The sequence below is a fragment of the Arachis duranensis genome, chromosome 1, assembly GCF_000817695.3.
Source record: "Arachis duranensis cultivar V14167 chromosome 1, aradu.V14167.gnm2.J7QH, whole genome shotgun sequence".
Taxonomy (NCBI): domain Eukaryota; kingdom Viridiplantae; phylum Streptophyta; class Magnoliopsida; order Fabales; family Fabaceae; genus Arachis; species Arachis duranensis.
In genome coordinates, this window is record NC_029772.3 from 82,369,387 (window position 1) to 82,382,928 (window position 13,542).

The following is a 13,542-nucleotide window of genomic DNA, read 5'->3' on the forward strand; positions in this document are numbered from 1 at the left end:
AATTTCCAACACACAAATCCAACCGGCAAGTGTACCGGGTCGCATCAAGTAATAATAACTCACGGGAGTGAGGTCGATCCCACAGGGATTGAAGGATTGAGCAATTTTAGTTTAGTGGTTGATTTAGTCAAGCGAACAAGATTTGATTTGAGTGATTTGTATCTAACAGAAGTTAAATTGCATGAAATTAAAGGGAGAGGGGTAATTGACTGAAAATTAAAGGTGCAAAGAAAGTAAAAGTGCTGAATCTTAAAGTGCAAGAAATTAAAGGGCAGAAACTTAGAAAGCAAGAAATGTAAATTGCAGAATCTTAGAGTGCAAGAAATGTAAATGACTTGAATTGTAAATGGGTCAGGGGTGTGGGATTGCAGAAATTAAACAAAGAAAAGTAAAATTGAACCAACAGAAGAGTAGATGATGGAGTTAGTTGAACCAGATCTCAAATTAAAAGGAAAACGAGCTTGGTGTAGTAATTAAACAAGGAAATTGAAATGGAAACCAATAGATCTCAGGACCCAAGAGACTAGATAACCAAGTCTAGATCTCAATGCCTTCCTAGATCCAAATTTAGAGAGCAATTGCAAGAAATTTAAAGATCAGACAGTAGAAGAGTAAATCAGAAATTCAATTTCCAAAAGTTGCAGTAAGTGAAAACAGAGAGATCTCAAGATGAGATTGAGACAGAATTTCCTCAATTCTTCAACCCAAGATTCAAGACAAGTGTAGATGAAGTTGAAAACATGAAAACTAAGAGGAAGAGAATTCAATTCTCCTTCCCCGAGAACAACAACTCAAAAATGTAAAGTGAGCTCTCTACTGCAAGTGTATTAAAAATTCTAAAAAAAAGCTCCCTGAAAACTTAAATTCTAAGCTATTTATACACTCTCTTCAAATGATCTTCAAGCCTTGAATTGGGCCTTTGCTCTTGATGGAATTGGGTTGAAAAAGGCCTCTGTTGATTGCTCTTGGAGTTGGAGAGAAACCCATTTTGAACCGGGACATAAAGCACAAAAGCTTGAGTTAAAGTTTGAGGCAAACTTTGGCTCAAGCTTTTCATATCAGCCACCCCCTTTTGCTGCTATCCACGTTTGAGCTAAAGTTTGAGGTCAAACTTTAAGCCAAACGTGGATCCCCTTGTGTGCATGTGTGGCGCCAACGTTTGCCAAAAAGCTTGAGGCAAACGTTGGCGCAAGCTTTTGCTCCATCCAGGTGAATTCAACTCTTCCAAAAGTTTGAGCTAAAGTTTGAGGCAAGCTTTTGCTCAAGCTTTTCGTTCTCTCTTGCTCCTTGCCCTTTCTTCTTTCTTCAACCTTCTTCAAAGCTCTTTTCACCTATCATCAATCAACCAAACACATCAAAGCTATGCTCAAGATCATGAGTTTGTTATTCTTTCATAATATATGACAATTATAGCACAAAATCTCATGAAATTACATAAATTCATCCATGGTTGATTGAATCAAAGGAAACATGAAATTCTACCCAATTGGCTTGATTATGGCTCAAGAAAGTGCATAAAATCAATTGAAAACATAAGAAAAAGACTAGTGAAACTAGGCTAAGATGACTCGTCATCACAACACCAAACTTAAAACTTGCTTGTCCCCAAGCAAGGAAAGAATTATGTTCAAAGGCTCTTCAATTAGGATGGATTGAAGAATAGCTTGAAATGCTCTGTGAGTGAAGTGATTAAGTGATAGTGGGGTGAACTCTAAATTATATGCTCATGCAGGGGCTTCAGTGCTTACTAGTCCCTACATCTTGGAAGTCTTAGGTCTTGGGACTTTCATCCAAATGATATTATGGAGATCTCTCTATAGGTAATCACCTTGAAGCAGCTTATAGTTTATGTGCTTTGGCCTTGACTCTAAGTGTCATGTCTCAAAGCGGCTCTTTAGATAAGCTTTCAATCAATACTCCTAAACCAGTTGGTTTTAAGGTATTAGTTGTTAAAGCACCCCTAAGGATTTACTTACTCAAGCCTCTCTCTTTGACACAATTCGACCACAAGCATTTACTAGGATAATAACTCTTTGAGTTCTTGTTTCTTTCCTTCTTTACTGCCTAGTAATTGATGCTCAGAGCCTTGGGCCATGTTCTCTTCTTTTTTTTTTGCTGCTTCTTGGATCAATAAATGTTTGAAAATCTCCACAATACTTCTTTGAACTCTGTGTCCCGCCTATGAGCTCCCATGCAAGTTTTCATAAGCATGCAACCTCAATACATAATCACACAACTAGAACCACCACTTCTCCTAATCTTTTGCTTGCCTCAAAATTGTTTAATCCCTCAATCCTTCTTTTCAAAGAACTTTCATGTGATGCATTTTTGAAATAATGGGTGCAAACAAGTTTTAGAGAGTATAGTGTTGTAAATGATCAAGCATCTTGATTATTGAATTGCATACAAACTATACTAGACAGAAAAACAGATAGGGGTATCATATCACTTTCAATCACAACATTATCTGATAATGAACAATACAACCTTTTGGAGTTTACTTGCTGTCCTCTTCCTCATCATCATTGCTGGTCTTCACATTCCTCTTTCATCTCTTTGGTTGATGATGCTAAATCTTCCCAAAAGCTTGTATGACACTCTGCAATGATATTGAAAGTTGCTTGTTCCCCAAGCACTTAAAAAATGGTTAGCATGCATGAATTATTTGTGGGCTTTTGAACTTACTTTGGTGTGAGAACACCAAACTTAGCTCCTTGCCAATAGTTCTCATGCATCAGATTAACCATGTGTGAAACTCTTTTTCTCTTTTTTTTTTCAAAAGCAATAAAACTGAAAACAGCAGAATAGTTAATTAGTTTGTCTAAATGCTTGAAGCTAGCATTATGCAGAAGGTGAGAATATATTGTATGATAGAATTTTGGTGGAACACCAAACTTAGAATCCTTCATTCTCCCTTAGATTGTTATGGTGTGCAACACCAAACTTAGCTTCTTTCAATATAGATAAAACTAATTAACCTTTTTATTGAAACAGATATGAAAAGAAAGTTACCTCCGGTTGGGTTGCCTCCCAACAAGCGCTCTTTTATTGTCACTAGCTTGACATCTTGCTCTTTGATTATGGAGGCTGAAAATCATAATGCCTCAGTTTTTCTCCTCTTGCTGTATAATTCCTTTCCTCCATGATCTGCACAATCACAAACAATCCAAATGAAAATTGGATATTCTCATGCCAGAATGTAGTCAGAGGATTAGTTGACACAATATGCAAACAGTTAATAGGCTTTGAGAGAAAATCAGAAGAAAATTGCTTTTGTTGTACAGAACAACAAGAAACGGACACAGAACCAGAAAAGCAATGTACTCTACTGAGAGAGCAAAGTTAGTGTTAGTTTAGGCAAAAATTCAAACAGTTAGTGGGTTAGTCAAAATTAGAGAAAAATAAAGAAAAAGTGCTTGATCTAGATCACCACCTCACTTAATCATTGTCAATCTATTTCAATCCCCGGCAACGGTGCCAAAAACTTGATGGTTAATTTTAGAAAACAAATTTCCAATCACCAAAAGACTCACTGGCAAGTGTACCGGGTTGCATCAAGTAATAAAACTCACGGGAGTGAGGTCGATCCCACAGGATTGAAGGATTGAGCAATTTTAGTTTAGTGGTTGATTTAGTCAAGCGAATCAAGTCTTGGTTGAGTGGTTTGTAATTTGCAGAAACTAAATTGCAGTAAAATTAAAAGGGAGAGGGATAATTGACAAGAATTTAAAGTGCAGAGAAATTAAAGAGGCTAAATCTTAAAGTGCAAGTAATATAAATTGCAGAAACTTAGATTGCAAGAAATGTAAATTGCAGAATCTTAAAGTGCAAGAAATGTAAATGGCTTGAATTGTAAAGGGAATTGGGAATTGGATATGCAGAAATTAAACAAGGAAAAGTAAAATTTCAATAAACAGAAATGGATGCAATTAAACCAGATCTTAAATGAAAATGAAAATAAGCTTAGTGTAACAACGAAACAAGGAAATTGAAATTAAAAACTGTAGATCTCAGGACTCAAGAGACTAGATAGCCAAGTCTAGATCTCACTGCCTTCCTAGATCCAGCAAGAGCAATTGCAAAGGAAATAAAGAAATGTAAGTTGCAGAAAGAGTAGAAGAAGAAGCAATGAACAGAAATTGAAATTCAATTATTCAGAAAATTAAACAAGATCTCAAGGTGAGATTGAAACAGAAGTTTTTCAATTCTCCACCCAAGATCCAAAGCAAGAAAAGTAAAGAGTGCTGAGCAAGAACAAGGAAGAAGAGAGATCAATTCTCCTTCCTAATTCTCTTGAATTCTAAAAACAGCAACCAAAAATGTAAAGGTGAGCTCTCTCTGTAAGTGTTCTAAGAATTCTCCAAGGAAGCTCTCCGAAAACTTAAATTCTCTACTATTCATACACTCTCTTCAAATGATCTTCAAGCCTTGAATTGGGCCTTTGCTCTTGATGGAATTGGGTTGAAAAAGGGCTCTGTTGATTGCTCTTGGAGTTGGAGAGAAACCCATTTTGAACCGGGACATAAAGCACAAAAGCTTGAGTCAAAGTTTGAGGCAAACTTTGGCTCAAGCTTTTCATATCAGCCACCCCCTTTTGCTGTTATCCACGTTTGAGCTAAAGTTTGAGGTCAAACTTTAAGCCAAACGTGGATCCCCTTATGTGCATGTGTGGCGCCAACGTTTGCCAAAAAGCTTGAGGCAAACGTTGGCGCAAGCTTTTGCTCCATCCAGGTGAATTCAACTCTTCCAAAAGTTTGAGCTAAAGTTTGAGGCAAGCTTTTGCTCAAGCTTTTCGTTCTCTCTTGCTCCTTGCCCTTTCTTCTTTCTTCAACCTTCTTCAAAGCTCTTTTCACCTATCATCAATCAACCAAACACATCAAAGCTATGCTCAAGATCATGAGTTTGTTATTCTTTCATAATATATGACAATTATATCACAAAATCTCATGAAATTACATAAATTCATCCAAGGTTGATTGAATCAAAGGAAACATGAAATTCTACCCAATTGGCTTACTTATGGCTCAAGAAAGTGCATAAAATCAATTGAAAACATAAGAAAAAGACTAGTGAAACTAGGCTAAGATGACTCGTCATCACAACACCAAACTTAAAACTTGCTTGTCCCCAAGCAAGAAAAGAATTATATTCAAAGGTTCGTTCAGTTAGGATGGATTGAAGAATAGCTTGTAATGCTCTGTGAGTGAAGTGATTAAGTGACAGTGGGGTGAACTCTAAATTATATGCTCATGCAGGGGCTTCAGTGCTTACTAGTCCCTACATCTTGGAAGTCTTAGGTCTTGGGACTTTCATCCAAATGATATTATGGAGATCTCTCTATAGGTAATCACCTTGAAGCAGCTTAAAGTTTATGTGCTTTGGCCTTGACTCTAAGTGTCATGTCTCAAAGCGGCTCTTTAGATAAGCTTTCAATCAATACTCCTAAACCAGTTGGTTTTAAGGTATTAGGTGTTAAAGCACCCCTAAGGATTTACTTACTCAAGCCTCTCTCTTTGACACAATTCGACCACAAGCATTTACTAGGATAATAACTCTTTGAGTTCTTGTTTCTTTCCTTCTTTTCTGCCTAGTAATTGATGCTCAGAGCCTTGGACCATGTTTTCTTCTTTTTTTTTTGTTGCTTCTTGGATCAATAAATGTTTGATATGTGTGATGGAATATTTAATGATGATTATGTTGACGATGAATGGTGTTGAGATGTGAAAGTATGGATGCTTGCTACGAACCTTATTGAAGATTATTGGTGAGATAAAAAGAGCTGAGCTCTTGGGGCCTAATATAACGACCCAATTTTCAGTACGTCATGATCATACTGAAAATCAAGCATCACTAACTTGCTTTCCTAAAAATTAACTAAGTATTTATTACTAAGCCTGTAAGCGTATTAGCACACGATCGAATTTTCGAAAAAACTAATAATTAAATAAGGACGATAGAATAACACAAGCATCAGAGATAGAGATATTATACACCATACATACTACTTATATATATATATAAGTATATACTGCCATACTGGTCATAAGTTAGCGTACAATGCTTTACATCTTGTTACTATATACATAATCAACACTCTAGGCCCTGGTCTATATAGGAAGTACCTAAGCTGGTGCCCGAAAACTAGCCTAGTCAACTATATACATCATACTCTCTCAGTAAGTCTAATCAAAGGTAAGATTCTAAATATAAAAACTAGGCTAACACAAAAGACTCCCAAAAGCCACATCCTCAGCTCCCAAGCATCAACTGTCATCGTCAGAGGAAATCTCAATCACATCTGAACACTACTCAGGATCCTCATCCTCGTCATAAAAAATCTCAATAATCTCAGGAGGGGTCTTGGCAATCGTATTACTGCTCTGGCCCACGCTCGTCAGTCCACTAATGGAGGTGGTGTGCAGCTCCTCAGATAAAGGATCAGGCGAAGACACTAAGATATGCTCTACATGAATATCTCACTTAGGTATAGGCTCTAGTACATGCTCCTCCATAGGCTCAGGCTCAGGGACCACTTGATCCTTAGGCTAATCAGGATGCTAAGGTACATGTCTATCATAAAACGAGTAAAACGTAGCATCAGGATAAAGCTAATGTAATGGGAATTCATAAGGCATATCGGGGTTAAAGAGCGGAATGTTTATCGGATGACAGAAAGGTTGGTTGTGAAGAACATACATAAGGGTCCTAATCTCTGCAGCCACTACGTAAATTCTATGTTGTACAAGATCTTCATATATGTAAGGAGGGTCCATCTCATAGAACTAGATGCCCATCTCCATCTGATGGGGAAATAAGGAAGGGGTAAGAAGGGTCATTATCAATATTAGAGAAATGAATTGGTCATGGATCGTGCTTCCTCTTTTTGGAATTTGAATCATTAAACAAGAGGGACTTAGGTGCGTGTATAGATCAAAACAAAAAAACACTAAGGTGTTCATCCTCATCCCCATTATGCTCTTTATAGGCTACTGCCAGCTATGTTCTACTTCTGAGCTTGGAATTGCTGAGATTATTCAGTTTAATAGTTGTAATTCAAATGGTGTGTTAGGGAAATTAATTGCAAATTTTGATGCTGATTGTTGCTATTTTCTGGTCATTGTGCTTATTCTACTATTATTCATTTTGTAAACTTTTCATCTTTTTAGTTCACATTTATATGCATTGGTGCTTGGTTGTTCTAATTTACTGTAAGCATGAATTATGCACTTATTTGATACGCCAATTATTCTCTCAAACAGTTATTCCAAATGATGAGGTATTTGCCTAATCAATGTTTACTATTTCTAAAACTGAAAAGTTTTGCTTTCTAAATCATAATATTTGGTATTTGTATCCTTTTGCGCAGAAAAGTACTTCTTTTCAAAAAATAATAAAGTACTTATACAATTTCTTATCAGACAACTATCTATGTATTTATGATATTTCATATGAACAAATATAATAATTATTGCCTTAGAGGATTCCTATTTGCTAGGATTTATTCCTTAAGAAGAATCTTGTACAAAAGATTAATCTTGAGGCTATGAACAAACACATGGAACTATAGTTAAACGAAATCTAGAAAGAATCAAATAGAACAAGGAATTCCTGAAGTAAAAATGAAATGAATTCAAGCTCTCTAGAATGTTATAGCTAACTCTCTTTTAAGCCTATAACTAATTTTGCTAAAATATATTCTAAATTGGATTTCATCAGATTTTTTAACACAGGACTTGAAAATTGATATGGACAATAAGTAGTAAAGATAACATGCCAGTTGTGATTCAAAGTTTATTATCAACTGTTAATCTTGTCATGTTCTGTGACTCTGATGTCAAAAGCTTTAGCATCCAAGTTTTTCTGCTTCTAAAAGGGTCATAAATATTGTTAGTTATATATGGCAAGTATCACCTTCAAGATTTGATGGCTCTATCATCTCGATTCATAACCACTTTAATGTGTCCTATTTGAATAAAGATCAAGTTGACACAAGTTTGAATAGAGCACATCTTTGTATGAATGTGGCTACCATGCTTGTGGATTCTGCTGGATTTTCAAGCTTGCTACCTTTGCTTTGAAAATTTGAGAGTTCTTCAACCTCACATCTAGTCTAACAATGGATAGCTTATTATTCAAACAATTTTGGGATCATATTCTTATTGACTTGGTGTGTTCAAAGATTCATGTAGTAAGGAATCCACAAAAATAAAAATGTGCTTTAAAAACTAAAAGCTATAAGGTATTGCTGTTGAATTATTTTCTGTTATGCACTTGTTTGACAATTATCAGATTAAATAAATAGTAGATGTATATACTAGCTCTTTCTAATTTGAACTTGTGTGCTGTCTATTTTTTTATACTATGCTTTAGTTGATGTCATAGGATGTTCTTTTCAAGCCTAATTGGGATTCCATTGAATTTTGGGCATATTATCATTCTCTTACTAATTAATGTCAGCAACCATTGTCAAGTTGGTGAGCATGTTACTAATTTTGTAAAATATAATTCTTGTTTTATTAGACATTATGTCAGCTTCAACCATTGGGCATATTATCATTCTTGTTTTACCAAGATTCAAGAGGCATCCGAAGAACCGGGAAAGGTGGTTCCAGATTCAATGGAGAAAGAGGACGTTGTCTCCTTCGAAGGTTCTCATGACGCCGATTCTGCTAGACGAAAAGCTTTCATGCTGTCCTATGACCTCAATAAAATGCACGAAGAGAATGAATATCCTTATAGTGGAATATCTCCTGGGAAGAAGAATGCATGGCACTTGGCTATGTGGACAACACGATACTTGAATCCTTGAGGACAGTGCTTTAAATATTTGAAGAATCTCGATTCAAGTTGTATAGGATAGTCGAGACTTGTTTGTTAATTTTTTTGTGCCTATAACTATTTAGAGAAATATTAGAGATTGTTCTTATTGGACAGTTTATCATATAGGAGAACATAAGAAATCTGATATTTAGTTATTGATACATTTGTTATTGTTTTGAGGTGAATAATTCTTCAATTGGGTTTATCACTATATTCTGTGCCACATTGGGTTTATCACAATTTTATCAACTCCAAAAAACAAAATTAATGAAAATAATAACAAATGAACGGTGAAAAATGCTATTTTGTGACTCTTGACACATTCATATACTGATATATTTTATTAGGACCAGCTAATTATCATAAGAAAAAGAAAACAGCTACCATCGTCATTATTGTACAAGACTATAAACATGTAGGAAGTAGCCATGGCAAGAAATAAAAAAGAATTACATAAGTTTTTGGTATATTAAAATTAATAGTTTATAGCTTGAACTATTGAAGATGAAAGTAGAGACCAATTTTAGGGATGGTCTGAATGTAACACCCTACCACACAGAGCTATATATATATATATATATATAATAGTCGAAAGAATGTAGTATACTAGGAGCCTTGAAGAATGGGTAAAAATAAAATCGCAAAAATTAAAAGTGCAACACACAGGAAAGAGATTACTTGCGCACGAAGAAAACTAGAGTTCACAAACATATATATAAGAAGAAAGAACAGAAGGTCAAGTATACAAAATAACAAGCTCCTGACTCAACCTACGAAGCTAAAGCTGGCCTGAAAATATTTACATACATATATATACTTAACCCAGAACCCAAAATACATATATAATCAATCCTGATTCTCCATAAACCTCTAAGAGGTGCAAAATAATACAAGTATATATATGAGGAGAGTCTATACACATATAGCAAAAGACTAAAAGTAAAACGCCAAGATGAATCCACTTCACTGTAGAAGTTCTAGAGTCAACCAAGGTGCCTCTCGACTTGCATCTGAAAAATAGAAATATCATATGGGATGAGAACCGAAGGTTCTCAGTATGGTAAAGGTGCCTGCATATATAAGATATAAGGTCCTGGGAATGCCAGAGGTAATCTTAGAACGCCGACACTCTGGTTATAAAACTTAAAGACTAAAGTAGAAGCCATAAGTCAAGGTGGTTTTTTAAGGATTCCTAACTTATCCAAGTCTTAAGCCTAACAAAATCCCTAACTTCTCAGCCTTTCCTCCGTTCTTCCATCTCCGGTAAAATTACAAAGACAAACAAGCAGACAAAGGCAAATACAAGTAGAATACAAGTAGTATAGATAGCAAATATAACAAATAGCATATTATAATCACTTAGGCTATCCCAATTAATGCAAAAATAAACAATTCAAATAATATGCATATGATGCATGCCTGTCCTATGGCTGATGATATCATTTGTCGGTTATATAGTGAATCCGACACGTCCTGGTAGCTAACCATGGACTGAAACACCCATGCGGAGCAAGTGGGTTTAAGCTACAACCCCTTTACTACTACCCGCTTAATCCAAAGCCAGTGGAATAACCACTATTGTGGCTAATATCCAGGCGAGTGTTTAAAAGCTCAACCTGGAGTAAGTGGGATGAACCACAACCCTTTTTACTACCCACGCATCACAATCACTAACCTGGAGCAAGCGGGATGAACCACAATCCATGCTAATACCCAAGTATCTCAAACATTGACCCGGAGCAAGCGGGACGTACCACAATCCTTGCTACTGCCCAGATATCTCAAACATATATTCATTCAATCTCAATTCATATTATCAATTATAATTCATCAACAACCATCTCATTTCGAATTCATTTATCATATTCATTCATTCATACATTATCAGTCATTGATTTTCAATTTTTTGTCATCATTCATAGCATCATCATCATTTTCACACACTTCATTTTATCCAAAAATCCGTCCACAGAAGATTGCAAGCCTAATTCTCTGCCTCTAGACTCAAAACAGAATTATCCTAGAATCTGAACCTATTTGAAATAGTTAAGTTGAATAAAATAAAAAAATCTATTTTCTCTTGCAAAAATTGGTTTCAAGTTTGAAATCTCTGCACTAAGACAGCAAGCTACCCTATTCTTAGAAAATTCACCAAAAATTATATTTTCACTTGATATATCTGAAATTTTTCAGAAATAAAATAGACTTATAGAGCTTTAAATCAGTCAAAGTCTCATAGAAAAATCATTTTTTTAGAGAGAGTTATACTGATTACAAGTTTGCTTTCAAAAAATGGTTTCACTTTCAAAACAACTAAGAGCTCTACTTTTAAAACAAGCACAACTTCTTCAAAACAATTTATGAAAGTACCACAAACAAGAAAATAGTCCTAGTATCAATTTTATTTTGGTCCCACTCAAAATTATGGTCAGGATTGGGAGATATAAGCTTGGAAAGTTGCTGGTTTGATTATGCAGCAGCAAAAAATCAGCTTTAAAGTAACAAACGTCAAAACTTTATATCTGCTAATCCAACCGTTAAACTTTAACCAAATTTTGTAGGATTGATATACACATGACATAGATTAAAGAAAAATTAATTTCATTCAATTGTGATGGTTAGATCATTCCCAAAAAGTATCCGAAGCTGCTGCTGGAAAATAGATTATGCAGAATTTTGCCAAACCTCAACTTTCAAAATATTTCAACCCCAACTCCTTTAAAACTTACCAAATCTTACCATAGTGGCCAAAACGAAACTCAACTACACCACATCATTCCTGAATACACTAATTTACCATCTCCATTAAGTTTTCAATCCAACAACCCATGTTTAACACAACATCTTTAATATATATCATCATGATCATATCCAACAATTTTAGTTCAATATAACAATATACATATTCATCAATACCTACATCATCATACACTTCAAATATCATCTTTCTACCATCATCAACTATATTCATGTCACAAAACTAATGAATTTATCATGTCTTAACAAATCAAACATACATTGTCAACTAAACTACCAATCAAATCCAACATTCTCAATCCAACTTATCCTAGGTCGTCTAGCCTAAGTTTTCACAAGATATTACATATTAAATAAGAGAAACCAAAATAATACATTGGCCGATTTCTCCCCTAAGCTTAAAACCACCAAAATTCAAGCTTCAAGATTCCTAGTCAACTCCAATGATTCCAGACACCAAGGGTTGTTCCAAGAGCTCCAATTCACCAATTCAAGCTCCAATTTAACATAAATTCAATATAATTCATATAATTCACTAAATTAGTACTAGGGTACGCAAAATTGGGTAACTTACAAGGGTTTAAAGTTTCTTTACCTTATCCATTGATGATTGGAGTATAATCTAACAATTATCCAATGGTAGATTGTACCTAAACCACCAAAATCATCAACATCACTCAAAACTCAAACTAATTTCGTGGAAAATAGGAGAATGGAAAAATGGGAATGACATACAAAAGTACTTACCACTTAGTTTAAATAAAATTGAAGAGGACTCCGAGATGAATGCGTGGCCACAAACGACTCGTCAATCGGAGCTCTAGATCAAAAGTTACGAGCGATTGAAAACGGATGTGAATAGTGTTCTTCCGAAACGCTTTTCCCCCTCTTCTCTTCCAACTTAGCTTTCTCCCTTTTTTGTGTGATTAATAAGCTGAAGGCTCATGAATGGGGCTGATATAGGTTAGGCCTTGGGCCCAATATGGGTCCGGTTCGATCGGTCCGGTCTGTTTGGTCTAATATTAGGTCAAATTCTTTAAAATTAGTATCTAAATTCATATTTTAATTAGCTCTATCTCATTAAATTATAAAATTTTATTTTCTAATTTTTCTGATTAATAATTAATTTAACAACTAATTATTTACTAATTTTGTGAGTTTTACACTGAATATCTGTTTTGGAACCAAAACATAAATTGCTAATTTTAAAGGAATCACTGAAGAAGCCTAAATTTAATTGTTAATTTGAAGTAAAATGAAAAAGAAAAAATGAGAAATAAAAGGTCATAATAAAATAGCGAAACCAAAATAAATGTTGAAAATATTCTAATTTAACAAGAATGAAAGCTAAAATCAAATAACTGTTATAACAAGTTAAACCCCTGGTGCTATAACTTTTTGCTATGCAACCTTTTATATATATATATATATATATTGCAATTCATTTTTTAAATTTAGCTTCAGTGCGCCCCAATCCTTCTCTCCAATCATTATACATTGTCCACCACTATAGCCTTAACTCACAGCCGTGCACCTATTGAACCAACCCCTCGCCCAAAGAGGCTCTTACCTCCCCCGCCAGCACATGTCGTTGTTGTCGCCGACGAGGACCGCTCACTCGTGTCGCCGTCTTGGTCCCTAGAAGGTGCCTGTTACGTCGCCGTATAATCTTGCGTGGTCGTCGACTGGTTCGGGCCTACTGCTGTGGCGTGTCCTCTCTTCCCCGATAAGCACCAATATATCTTTCAATTTGTGATGTTAAGATGCAATTATGCAAGCATACTATTATGCCCTTTCAAACATTATTATCTCTTAATTCGTAAGTAGTGTAGCCTTTCACACTGCTCAAGAAATAGGAAAGCTCTGTTAATGTTGGCTTTCTCAACACTCTTCTTATTATTTATTAATACTATCTATCATACAATCTGAATAAATTATTATAATTGTCTATTGTATACGTTTCAT